Consider the following 14,168-nt stretch of genomic DNA (forward strand, 5'->3'; position numbering starts at 1 on the left):
CAATTAATTAATCTATTTGTGATTTAGTCATGGCCCTACTACGATCTTCTCAAGCCAATGAGAAGATCAACTGGTCAACCTAGGGTCAACAGCTTCTCCAAGCTCCTCCCTTTGACCACCTTGTGTTGCTCATGCCCGCCTCGGAACTCCGTCTCGTGTGGACCCTCCACCGCTCCAATTTGTACATTACAATTTGAAACTCGAGTTACATTCGAGTCTAAATCTAATTTACAACAAGAATATAAGAGAAGGCACGACGCGCAGGTTGCGAAAAATAAAAACATACAACACGCGCAAACACATAACGGCACGCAGGCCGTATTATGAATTACAACACAATCCAATCATATTGGGTTTTTGGGCCATGACTATCACAAAATTAATATATAATTCAAAATTATATATTTTCATAATTTTTCTATAATTTTAAAATTAATTTTTACAATTTTTACGAGTAAAATTTCCCGGCGGCCCTGTTTAGCGATTTCGAGCGCAATCGCGGAATGGATCCCCTTGCGGGGCCAGGGGCAGCGCCCCTACCCGCGATCTAACCATTGCGAGGGTTCCTTTGCGATCCAACAGTGCCTAAACCCGCTGTTCCAAAATGATTTGGGCCGAGACATTGCCGTTTCGGAAAAAAAATCTTCCCGGCGGGTTCGTTTTTAGCGATTTCGGGTGCAATCGCGGAGCAAATCCCCTTGCGGGGTTAGGGGTAGTACCCCTACCCATGATCTAACCATCGTGAGTTGCTCCTTTGCGATCTAATGGCACCCAAGCCTGCTGTCCCAAACGGATTTGGGGCAAAACGAAGCCATTTTGGAAAAATCTTTCCGGTAGCCGAAGCCTACAAGTGCCGAGACACTAATGCTTCGCTTCTACGGAAAAATTACCCATAAAAACTATAAAATTATAATTTTACAGAAAATTACAGAAACTTTAGTTTTCATAAAACCAAAAAACAAACTCGTACAAGCCTTGCACGTGGCTCTGATACCACTGTTGGGTTCTTCGGGCCGCGAAAACCGCTTTTCGCGTCGCGGAAACCCCGAATCACCCAAGGCCAACGGATCCATGCAAGGAAAACCGAATGAGAATTACGAGTACGAGTTTGAAAAACCTTTTAGATCTACTCCTAGATCTACATGTTAAGAACTTTACCCTTGTTGCGTGCCTTTCGCTTATCCTGCTCGTCCAAGGTATTGCCGGATCTCTAGACCGTCAAGTGTCGGTCCTCTAGAAGTATCCACACGGACGCGTAGTTGGAGAAGACCTCACACAAAGGTGTGCTAGCACCTTAGTGAGATTCGGCCAAGCAAAGAGGAGAGGGAGAGGAAGAGGGAGAGCTTGAGGAAGAAGGAAGAAAAAATGCACTTGAATGAATGAATGGAAAATTCAATTCCCATTCAAAAGTGGCGGGCCACTTCTCCTTTGTGTAACTCCCCATTAAATGCAATTAATGTGAAGTTATTAAGAAAATGGCTTTGTAACTTCCATGAGGTGGCACCCATGATGATGTGGAGTAACATCATTGGTCCACTTCAATGCCAACTCACCAATGAGGTGGCATAAAGTCAAGTCAAACTTGACTTTTAATCTTCCTCTCAAGTCAAGTCAAACTTGACCAAATCTCTTCCATGGTTGATCTAATCTAACCATTTGATTCGAGCCAACTTAATATAATGAATCTAATTCATTAAATTAAATTGATTCAATGAGTCAAAATCTAAATTAGACTCATTGATCACATGAATCAACTTGAGTCGAACTCAAGTTAGCCCAATTAGGATTACTCTTAATCCAATTTGATTCATCAAATGAATCTAATCCTCTTGGTTCATCATATGAACCTAATCTCCATCTAATTGTCCAAAGTGTGTGACCCTAAAGGTCTTGTAACATTGGCAATGCCCTAAACCCATTTAGGAGCATAAGTAATGAGCGGTATCTAGCAACACATCATTACTACCCAAGTTACAAGAATGTTGAGATCCAACATCACCTTGTGACTACTAATTGTGACTCCTCACAATATGTGACATTGTCCTTCTATCCTAGACATCTAGATTGATCAATGTGAGACATAGACCGTGTCATCCTCTAATCAATCTAAATCTTGAACTCCAAGTAGACTCACTTAATCAAATGAGCTCAACATCTAATGTTGACTCATTTGGGCATGGCCATGCACTTCGTGGTCTAACTCTATCAAGAATATTGATGTCACTCCCGTCATATGGGAGGGATAGTGTAACACCCACTAAGCTTTTAAGATAAATATGAGAATGATGAATTTGCCTTAGAAAAATATTAGTAGAATGTTGAACTAAAAAGAAATAAAAATAGGGAGTGGTCAAGGATTGAACCTTGAACCTCTCATGATATAAATGATAGGATTAATGGGTAATAACCAGTTGGGATAGGAATGATATATTGATAGCAAAGGAGGGAAACTCATGATAAGGATGAGAGTAAAAGCTAGCCAAAAGAAAGCAAGAAAAGAGCAAGAGAAAGGCAACTTGCCTTCCTTCTTTTTTCTCCCTCTTCCTCTCCCTTTGCCGTGACTTAAAGAGGACAATTAAGGGGATTCATTTCCCCTTGTTTCATCATGAATGATGAGAACAAATAAATAAATAAAATAAAAAGAAAATGAAAAAAAAGGGGCTAAGGGAGAAGGAAAGCAAAAACCAATTTTGCTACATCTTCCCCCTTAACATAAAAGGGAGCATGTAAAGAGAAGATTTTATTTTTCTCTCATTTCTCTCATTCTCTCCTCTCCACCACCGAGAGCCTCAACCCCCCTCTCCTCCATTTTCGGCCCCCAAAACAAGGTTCCTCCTAGGATACAAGGAAGGCTACCAAGGGAAATCAAAGGAGGAGAATAAGAAGAAGAGACCCTTTCTTCCATCACCACACTTTAGAACCACAAGCGAAAAGGATGTAAGTATCCCCTCACCTGTGGTACAAGTGGTTTTAATGTGTTTTTGGATTTTATGAGGATTTTAAAACCTATAAACAAAGTTGTGAAAATTCGGCCAAAGAAAGGACTTGTTGATCCTAGGAATGTTTAATATAAGCCTTGATTCATGATAATTTTTCTATGCTTTGTAAGAAGGTTTTCTCTCATATTTTTATATATATGTGATACTAGATTAGAGATGTACCTAACCCTAGGGTTTCGGCCAAAAAGGTTTTATAAGGGCTAGGGAATTTATTTGTTTACCTAACTTGCACAAAACCCTCTAAATAAATGGTTAAGGATCCATTATTGTTTTCATACTTGAAGGTTACTTGGAACCAAAAGTACCCCACTCACAAGTTTCGGCCAAGGAAGGGTTTAGGGTTAGGAAGACTTTGAATTTAAACTCACCATGTTTATATGATAGAATATAGAGTTTCTTAAAGAGTTGCATGCTTGTATGTTGATAGAAACTCATGAACATCACTTTTAATGTTTCAGCCATGGTAAGGTGGATGGTTTAGAATAGCTTAAACAGATTTTTTTTAACATGCTCAAAACCTCCATGACAATAAGATATGAAAGTTGTTTGATGCTCCCATGCTTAATTAGAGTATAGGAAAATTGGTTGCATGATATATGATAATTATGACCACAAGGGTCCTAGCTTGTTTGTGAACCAAACTTATATGTATAGTTCTTTGATATTTTTGCCATAAAACTTGTTTAGGTTTTTCCATACTTTAGGCCACCTAAAACCTAGTTTAAAGACTTGGAAGGTTTCGGCCAAACATATGCTATGAGAAAAAGAAAGGAAAAACCTAGGAAACCTAAGACACAATTTAAATGTATGCTTATAGTGCTTGACTTTTATACATGTTATGAAATGTGTTATGACTTTCTATGCTTTTATGCCATTTTAACAAATTCCATGCTTGATGAGGTTCGGCCATGTAGGGTTTAAAGACCTAGAAACCTTAAAATTTAGACCTCATGTGTTAAAGATGCTTCTTATGAAATTGAGATAACATGTTGATTGTGTTCACATGCTTATATATTTAACTATGATTCAAATGGACACCTTAAAGTCTCGGCCATGAAGGGATACATGCCTTAGAAACCCTAGAACTTACATTGAACATGCTCATGTCACTCTCCATGAAATATGAAATGTAGAAAGCTAAAAAAAAAAATTCACATGCTATATGTTGTTAGTGACCTAAATTGGAGCTGAGGGAAGTGTCGGCCATGACCACTTGTATGATGCCATTTATAAATTTATACATGATGTTAGAGTAAGTTCATATGCTTGTATGCTTGCTTGAAAACCTAAATGAGTACTTGTTAGTTTCGGCCATGACATAATTTTAAGGGCTTAAAGGATTTAGGAACTAACTCAATTGTACTTACCATATTCCTTGAAACAAATGCTATAAATATGGTTAAGGTTTCCATACTTTATGTCATTTAGAACCTTATTTCACACTTGTTAAGGTTCGGCCAAATGAGGTTTAAGGACTTGGAGAACTTAGAGTCCAAGTAAATCTTATTTATAATACTTTCTATGAAAATGATATGTGGATGAATTAGGTTCTACATGCTTGGATGTTGTTTAAAACCTAAATTTGCACCTAAGAGGGTTTCGTCCAAGATAATAACCCAAGGGATTTGGAAGCTTAGTACCCAAATTAATCATGTTACATTGTTCCTTATGATTGGATGAGCACATGATACACTTTTATGCTTAGACATGTATGCTTGTGAGCTATACAAGATGAGAATTTCTACGATATGTTATGAGTTCAAAATATGCATGCTTTATGTTATGATATGTGGGTAAATTTTACATGCTTTGATGATATGATATGAGCTGAAAATATGCATGCTTATGTTATGATATGTGGTTAAATTATGCATGCTTTGATGCTTTGTTTAGTGCTTAAAATATGCATGCTTTCATGATATGCTATGTGGTTAAATTATGCATACTTGATGATATGCTTTATGCTTAAGATATGCATGTTTTTATGATCTATACCTATGTGATGCATATTGTTATGATATGATGTATGCCTAAGTGATGCATACTTTTATGGTATGATGTATGCCTAAGTGATGCATACCTTTATGACATGGTGTATGCCTAAGTGATGCATGCCTTTATGATATGATGTATGCCTAAGTGATGCATACTTTTATGACATGATTTATGCCTAAGTGATGCATACTTTTATGATATGATGTGTGCTTAAGTGATGCATGCTTTTATGATGTATGATATGTATAAGTATGACATGTACTTTACTTTATATGGCTTGTACCAAGGGTGGGCTCCATAAGCGCCCCGGGGTCGATGGAATAAGACTTGGGCCTCGTTAGGGATGGGCTCCTAAGTGCCCCTAGGTCGATGGAGTAAGACTCGGGCCTAGTATGTTTGCCTTGTAGGGTTCAAGACTTGCTACCTTGGACCTACATAGGTTGCGCGCAATATGTAAGTGGTACATAGCCGGGATCCCCTTTAAGTTGAGATTATGTTCAAATATATATGTAAGAAGAAAGGGTTTTAAAGATCATGAGACATACACATATTTTTTCGGATACATATTTTTTCAAAATCATATTGCATATACCTTATGATGATTTATGATATGCCATGGTTAGATATGATTATGTTATGTTCCATGATATGTCCATGTGTACGATATGCCATAATTAGATACGATTATGTTATGCTTCATGCTATGCTTTACGCTATGATATGCCATGACTAGTTATGATTTCTTCATGTTGCATGATATGCTTAAAAGAGTATGTTACATTATGTCATGACTATTTGAAATGATGCCATGTTGAGACATTCTTTGATTATACTATGATTTTCGGTTTTAGTGAGTAGGAAAGGAACTTACTGAGCCATGAGTGCTCACAGCTTACTGTCCTTGTACCACAGATAAAGGAAAAAGTTGGATGAGCTAGAGGAGCAGCAGGAGAGGCAAGGAGATGTGTGTGGCAGTGGTTAGGCAACCAAATAAGAACCTGCTTTAAAAACTTTTAAAGAACTATGCTTTGGTATCATGAATTGTAGTACCGTATGTGTGACTTGATGTTATGTTTCTACTAATTTTGATATCATGTTATTGAGGCCATGATAGTGTAGTTCGGATTTGATGAAAGGGAAAACAAAAGAAAAGTTTTTATTAAACTAAGAGAATTATTTTAAGTCTTCCGCTGTTTTAAAAAGAAAAATTTGTACATAGAGTATCGTAGCCCCGTCCCTTAGGGTTAGCAGGGAGGGCGGGCGTTATAGGTTGGCATCAAAGCCAAGTTTTTGCCAGCTCACAACACACACATCAAGTCTCCGACCTGCCACTCCAAGTAAGAATGTTTATGCTTAATTTTCTTGTTATATGCTTATGCTTAATTTCATGTTATTGACTTATGCTTTATTTTTTCTTCCTTGTTATATTGCCTATGCTTTATTTTCTTTGCTATATTGCTTATGCTTTATTTCCTTATGTTATATTGTTTGTCAATCTATTCTTTATTTTTCCTTATGTTGCTTATGCTTTAGTTTCATATTTTGCTTGCTTATGTTTGATGCTTTATTCTATGCTTTTAGTTATAATTTAGATTAGGATTACATATTAGTAGGTTAGGAATAATACCAGAACAAATAGATAGAAACAAAACAGTACGTTAGATTGTCTAAAAACGATAATCACTTACACTACTCTATTTGTCATTATTTAGATAAACATGGTTAGGACACGCAATGGCCAAACCGAGGGGACAGTGACTCCACCAGACCAGACACAGGTAGTCACAGACCTCCAGCGTCAGATCACAGAACAACAGCAGCTGATCACTACCTTAATGGGTCAGCAAGGCAACCCAGTTACCCCACCGACAAATCAGAATACACTATCGGTTATACCTACAGCCGCGCCAGTACCCCCGGCAGCCCCTACTCCGATTGTCCGACAAGAGGCCTATCTAATTCAGTGGCAAAGGCTTAAGCCGGAAGCCTTTTCGGGAAACTGCAAACCATGGGATGCGCAAGCCTGGCTCAAGACCGTGGAGAGCATAATGGAACTACTGGACTGGCCTGAACACGAGAAGGTCAAATGCGCGTCGTTCTGCCTTACCGGAGATGCCCGGATGTGGTGGGATCGAGTAAAGGCGAAAAGACAAATAAACCAGATGTAGTGGATGGATTTTGAGACAGAGTTCTTAGAAGAATTCTTCCATATGCAAGTGACCAACAAGCACTATGACGAGTTCACTGAGTTCCGACAAGGTGATCTGTCAGTTAACGAAGCTGTCAAGAAGTTCAACTGCCTAGCACGTCTGTGCCCAGAACTGACCAGTACTGAAAAAGAAAGGGTCTGGTTAATGTTAAAGATGCTCCGACCCGAGATAGCTCTGAACATAGCCGGCGGAGTTAATAGACCGCAGACTGCAGAGGAGCTAGTCAGCAGTGCCCTGATTACCGAGCACTACCAGAAAGCAATGAACGAGGGCAAGAACCAAGCACTGACCGGAGGACAAAAATCGCACAATACCAGAACCGGCTGGAAAGGAAACTCAGGTGGAAAGAGGAAACAGTGGAACAACACAAAAAGTGGCCCGGCCAATAAGCAAACCAAGTACCCTCAGTGTGCCACATGTGGAAAGATGCATGCTGGAGTATGTCTCCTAAGCACCAGAAAGTGCTACAACTGCGGAAAGGAAGGTCATTTGGCAAGAAATTGCCCTACCCAGTCTCAGGCACTACCTCCGCAGAACAACCAGAATAGGAGTACCCCTGCACAGCTTCACCAGATGCATACTGCCATAGAAGGGACTTCAATCAGCCAAGGAAGATTGGAGGCCCCTCCCACTATGACCAATGCCAGAGTCTACCCTCTCGCTCAGGATGACGTGGCGAACGCCTCTGCCATCGTCTCAGGTCAGCTACCTAATTTCAATCAATATGCTAAAGTTTTACTTAATGTTGGAAACGAACCAATATGGGAATCCATCGAGGAACCGAGATGTGTTTCGTATCCTTGGGTCGAAACTATGTCCGGGCGACTTTCTACCCTCACCATAACACCGACGTTATTTGAGAGTATACTGGAAAAGCAAACCAGTGACCAAAACCTCTAGAGAATCAAACAAGAGACTTTGGAAGGAAAGAATGACGGGTTCCGTATCGCGGACAACGGGATATTATACCTCAGGGATCGGTTATGCATTCCAGAGGACCCAGAGTTGCGAAGGAAAATACTGGAAGAAGCTCATACAACACCCTATGTAATACACCCGGGCTCCACTAAGATGTACCAGGACCTGAAAAAGAAATTTTGGTGGTCTAGTATGAAAAGAGAAGTGGCTCAGTATGTCAGTACTTGCCTGACCTGCCAAAGGGTAAAAGCCGAACACCAGAGACCGGGCGGATTACTACAGCCTGTCCAAATTCCAGAATGAAAATGGGAAGAAATCTCTATGGATTTCATTTCGGGTCTTCCCAGGACGACAAACGGATATGACGCTATATGGGTGATTGTGGACAGATTGACGAAGTCCGCACACTTTTTGGCGATCAAAATGACTTATTCAACTGAACAACTAGCTCAGTTATATATTAAGGAAATCATTCGGCTACATGGTATTCCTAAGACCATTATTTCTGATAGAGACGGTTGTTTTGTTTCACACTTTTGGGAGTTCGTTCAGAAGACCCTTGGCACGAAGTTGTTATTTAGTACAGCTTTCCACCCTCAGACCGATGGGCAAACTGAAAGAGTGAACCAAATATTAGAAGATATGTTAAGAGCTTGTGCCCTGGACTTCAAGGGAAGCTAGTGCCGATATTTATACCTAGTAGAATTCACCTACAATAATAGTTACCAAGCTACTATTAGAATGACACCTTACGAAGCTCTGTATGGGAGGAAGTGTAGATCCCCTATATGCTGGTATGAAAGTGGTGAAAAGAAGGAAATGGGGCTCCGAACGGAACTTATTGATGACACCACCCGAGCTATACAGAAGATCCGCCAACGAATAGAAACTGCTCAAAGTCGGCAAAAGAATTATGCCGATAAACGGAGCAGGCCGCTAGAATTCAACATCGGAGATTTGGTATTCCTTAAGGTATCCCCCATGAAAGGGATAATGAGGTTCGGAAAGAGGAGCAAGTTAAGCCCACGATACGTAGGACCGTGCCGGATTTTAGAAAGAGTGGGCCAAGTCGCATACAGACTAGAACTACCTCCAGACATGGCAGCTATTCACAATGTGTTCCATGTATCGATGCTCAAGAAGTGTACTCCCAGCACAGATCAAGTAATTGAGCCACAGTCGGTACAGGTTCAAGAGGACCTAAGTTACGAAAGTAGACCTATTCAGATCTTGGACCGAGAAGTCAAGAGGTTAAAGAACAAAGAAATACCCTTAGTAAAGGTTCTATGGCGGAATCAACGTTTTGAAGAAGCCACATGGGAACGCGAGAACGATATGAAACAAAAGTACCCGGAGCTATTTTAAAGTTCAAGGAAGAACTTTTTATGAGGTATGGGGTACTGTAACACCCACTAAGCTTTTAAGATAAATATGAGAATGATGAATTTGCCTTAGAAAAATATTAGTAGAATGTTGAACCAAAAAGAAATAAAAAGAAATAAAAATAGGGAGTGGTCAAGGATTGAACCTTGAACCTCTCATGATGTAAATGATAGGATTAATGGGTAATAACCAGTTGGGATAGGAATGATATATTGATAGCAAAGGAGGGAAACTCATGATAAGGATGAGAGTAAAAGCTAGCCAAAAGAAAGCAAGAAAAGAGCAAGAGAAAGGCAACTTGCCTTCCTTCTTTTCTCTCCCTCTTCCTCTCCCTTTGCCGTGACTTAAAGAGGACAATTAAGGGGATTCATTTCCCCTTGTTTCATCATGAATGATGAGAAAAAGTAAATAAATAAAATAAAAAGAAAATGAAAAAAAAAGGGGCTAAGGGAGAAGGAAAGCAAAAACCAATTTTGCTACCTCTTCCCCCTTAACATAAAAGGGAGCATGTAAAGAGAAGATTTTATTTTTCTCTCATTTCTCTCATTCTCTCCTCTCCACCACCGAGAGCCTCAACCCCCTCTCCTCCATTTTCGGCCCCCAAAACAAGGTTCCTCCTAGGATACAAGGAAGGCTACCAAGGGAAATCAAAGGAGGAGAACAAGAAAAAGAGACCCTTTCTTCCATCACCACACTTTAGAACCACAAGCGAAAAGGATGTAAGTATCCCCTCACCTGTGGTACAAGTGGTTTTAATGTGTTTTTGGATTTTATGAGGATTTTAAAACCTAGAAACAAAGTTGTGAAAATTCGGCCAAAGAAAGGACTTGTTGATCCTAGGAATGTTTAATATAAGCCTTGATTCATGATAATTTTTCTATGCTTCGTAAGAAGGTTTTCTCTCATATTTTTATATATATGTGATACTAGATTAGAGATGTACCTAACCCTAGGGTTTCGGCCAAAAAGGTTTTATAAGGGCTAGGGAATTTATTTGTTTACCTAACTTGCACAAAACCCTCTAAATAAATGGTTAAGGATCCATTATTGTTTTCATACTTGAAGGTTACTTGGAACCAAAAGTACCCCACTCACAAGTTTCGGCCAAGGAAGGGTTTAGGGTTAGGAAGACTTTGAATTTAAACTCACCATGTTTATATGATAGAATATAGAGTTTCTTAAAGAGTTGCATGCTAGTATGTTGATAGAAACTCATGAACATCACTTTTAATGTTTCAGCCATGGTAAGGTGGATGGTTTAGAATAGCTTAAACAGATTCTTTTTAACATGCTCAAAACCTCCATGACAATAAGATATGAAAGTTGTTTGATGCTCCCATGCTTAATTAGAGTATAGGAAAATTGGTTGCATGATATATGATAATTATGACCACAAGGGTCCTAGCTTGTTTGTGAACCAAACTTATATGTATAGTTCTTTTATATTTTTGCCATAAAACTTGTTTAGGTTTTTCCATACTTTAGGCCACCTAAAACCTAGTTTAAAGACTTGGAAGGTTTCGGCCAAACATATGCTATGAGATAAAGAAAGGAAAAACCTAGGAAACCTAAGACACAATTTAAATGTATGCTTATAGTGCTTGACTTTTATACATGTTATGAAATGTGTTATGACTTTCTATGCTTTTATGCCATTTGAACAAATTCCATGCTTGATGAGGTTCAGCCATGTAGGGTTTAAAGACCTAGAAACCTTAAAATTTAGACCTCATGTGTTAAAGATGCTTCTTATGAAATTGAGATAACATGTTGATTGTGTTCACATGCTTATATATTTAACTATGATTCAAATGGACACCTTAAAGTCTCGGCCATGAAGGGATACATGCCTTAGAAACCCTAGAACTTACATTGAACATGCTCATGTCACTCTCCATGAAATATGAAATGTAGAAAGCTAAAAAAAAAAAAAATTCACATGCTATATGTTGTTTGTGACCTAAATTGGTGCTGAGGGAAGTGTCGGCCATGACCACTTGTATGATGCCATTTATAAATTTATACATGATGTTAGAGTAAGTTCACATGCTTGTATGCTTGCTTGGAAACCTAAATGAGTACTTGTAAGTTTCGGCCATGACATAATTTTAAGGGCTTAAAGGATTTAGGAACTAACTCAATTGTGCTTGCCATATTCCTTGAAACAAATGCTATAAATATGGTTAAGGTTTCCATGCTTTATGTCATTTAGAACCTTGTTTCACACTTGTTAAGGTTCGGCCAAATGAGGTTTAAGGACTTGGAGAACTTAGAGTCCAAGTAAATCTTGTTTATAATACTTCCTATGAAAATGATATGTGGATGAATTAGGTTCTACATGCTTGGATGTTGTTTAAAACCTAAATTGGCACCTAAGAGGGTTTCGGCCAAGATAAGAACCCAAGGGATTAGGAAGCTTAGTACCCAAATTAATCATGTTACATTGTTCCTTATGATTGGATGAGCACATGATACACTTTTATGCTTAGACATGTATGCTTGTGAGCTATACAAGATGAGAATTTCTACGATATGTTATGAGTTCAAAATATGCATGCTTTATGTTATGATATGTGGGTAAATTTTACATGCTTTGATGATATGATATGAGCTGAAAATATGCATGCTTATGTTATGATATGGGGTTAAATTATGCATGCTTTGATGCTATGTTTAGTGCTTAAAATATGCATGCTTTCATGATATGCTATGTGGTTAAATTATGCTTGCTTGATGATATGCTTTATGCTTAAGATATGCATGTTTTTATGATCTATGCCTAAGTGATGCATATTGTTATGATATGATGTATGCCTAAGTGATGCATACTTTTATGGTATGATGTATGCCTAAGTGATGCATACCTTTATGACATGGTGTATGCCTAAGTGATGTATACCTTTATGATATGATGTATGCCTAAGTGATGCATACTTTTATGACATGATGTATGCCTAAGTGATGCATACTTTTATGATATGATGTGTGCTTAAGTGATGCATGCTTTTATGATGTATGATATGTATAAGTATGACATGTACTTTACTTTATATGGCTTGTACCAAGGGTGGGCTCCATAAGCGCCCCGGGGTCGATGGAATAAGACTCGGGCCTCGTTAGCGATGGGCTCCTAAGTGCCCCTAGGTCGATGGAGTAAGACTCGGGCCTAGTATGTTTGCCTTGTAGGGTTCAAGACTTGCTACCTTGGACCTACATAGGTTGCGCGTAATATGTAAGTGGTACATATCCGGGATCCCCTTTAAGTTGAGATTATGTTAAAATATATATGTAAGAAGAAAGGGTTTTAAAGATCATGAGACATACACATGTTTTTTCGGATACATGTTTTTTCAAAATCATATTGCATATACCTTATGATGATTTATGATATGCCATGGTTAGATATTATTATGTTATGTTCCATGATATGTCCATGTGTACGATATGCCATGATTAGATACGATTATATTATGCTTCATGCTATGCTTTACGCTATGATATGCCATGACTAGTTATGTTTTCTTCATGATGCATGATATGCTTAAAAGAGTATGTTACATTATGTCATGACTAGTTGAAATGATGCCATGTTGAGACATTCTTTGATTATACTATGATTTTCGGTTTTAGTGAGTAGGAAAGGAACTTACTGAGCCATGAGTGCTCACAGCTTACTGTCCTTGTACCACAGATAAAGGAAAAAGCTGGTTGAGCTAGAGGAGCAGCAGGAGAGGCAAGGAGATGTGTGTGGCAGTGGCTAGGCAACCAAATAAGAACCTGCTTTAAAAACTTTTAAAGAACTATGCTTTGGTATCATGAATTGTAGTACCGTATGTGTGACTTGATGTTATGTTTCTACTAATTTTGATATCATGTTATTGAGGCCATGATAGTGTAGTTCGGATTTGATGAAAGGGAAAACAAAAGAAAAGTTTTTATTAAACTAAGAGAATTATTTTAAGTCTTCCACTGTTTTAAAAAGAAAAATTTATACATAGAGTATCGTAGCCCCGTCCCTTAGGGTTAGCAGGGAGGGCGGGCGTTACAGATAGATCCCATCTACATCACTCACATCCGTCTGTATAATTTGTTACATACCCAGTAATCGCCTTTATAGTCCACCCTGTTACGGGTGACGTTTGACGAAACCAAAGTACATAACTCCTTATGTAGGGATCCATGGTGACTTCAGGTCAAAGGACTAATAGTCATACTAATAGCCACATGAGAAAGTATATGACACTCATATAACGATCCATGATACTTTCTCATGATGGGTCATTCAGTATACATTCTCTAATGCATACCCATGTGTCAGCTTGATATCTCTATATCTATGACTTGTGAGATCAAGTCATCGAGCTGACCTACATGCTAGTCTTATTGTATTAACATTGTCCCTGAATGTTAATACTCGACTAGAAATGATTTAGAGTAGTGTTCCCTATATCATCTCACTATCGATTCAACTAATCAATTGATATAGGTACGAACCTTCTACTCAAGGACGCTATTTTACTTAGTCTATTTGGCACTAATACAAATAAGTATAATAACCAAATAAATACCTTTATTAATATACAAGAATATGATACAATGAGTCCATACAATCATCAAATGATTGGCTCTAGGGCTCTAACTAACAACATACCCAGGAATCGCC

Source organism: Zingiber officinale, chromosome 2B, assembly GCF_018446385.1.
Source record: "Zingiber officinale cultivar Zhangliang chromosome 2B, Zo_v1.1, whole genome shotgun sequence".
In the NCBI taxonomy this organism is placed as follows: Eukaryota; Viridiplantae; Streptophyta; class Magnoliopsida; order Zingiberales; family Zingiberaceae; genus Zingiber; species Zingiber officinale.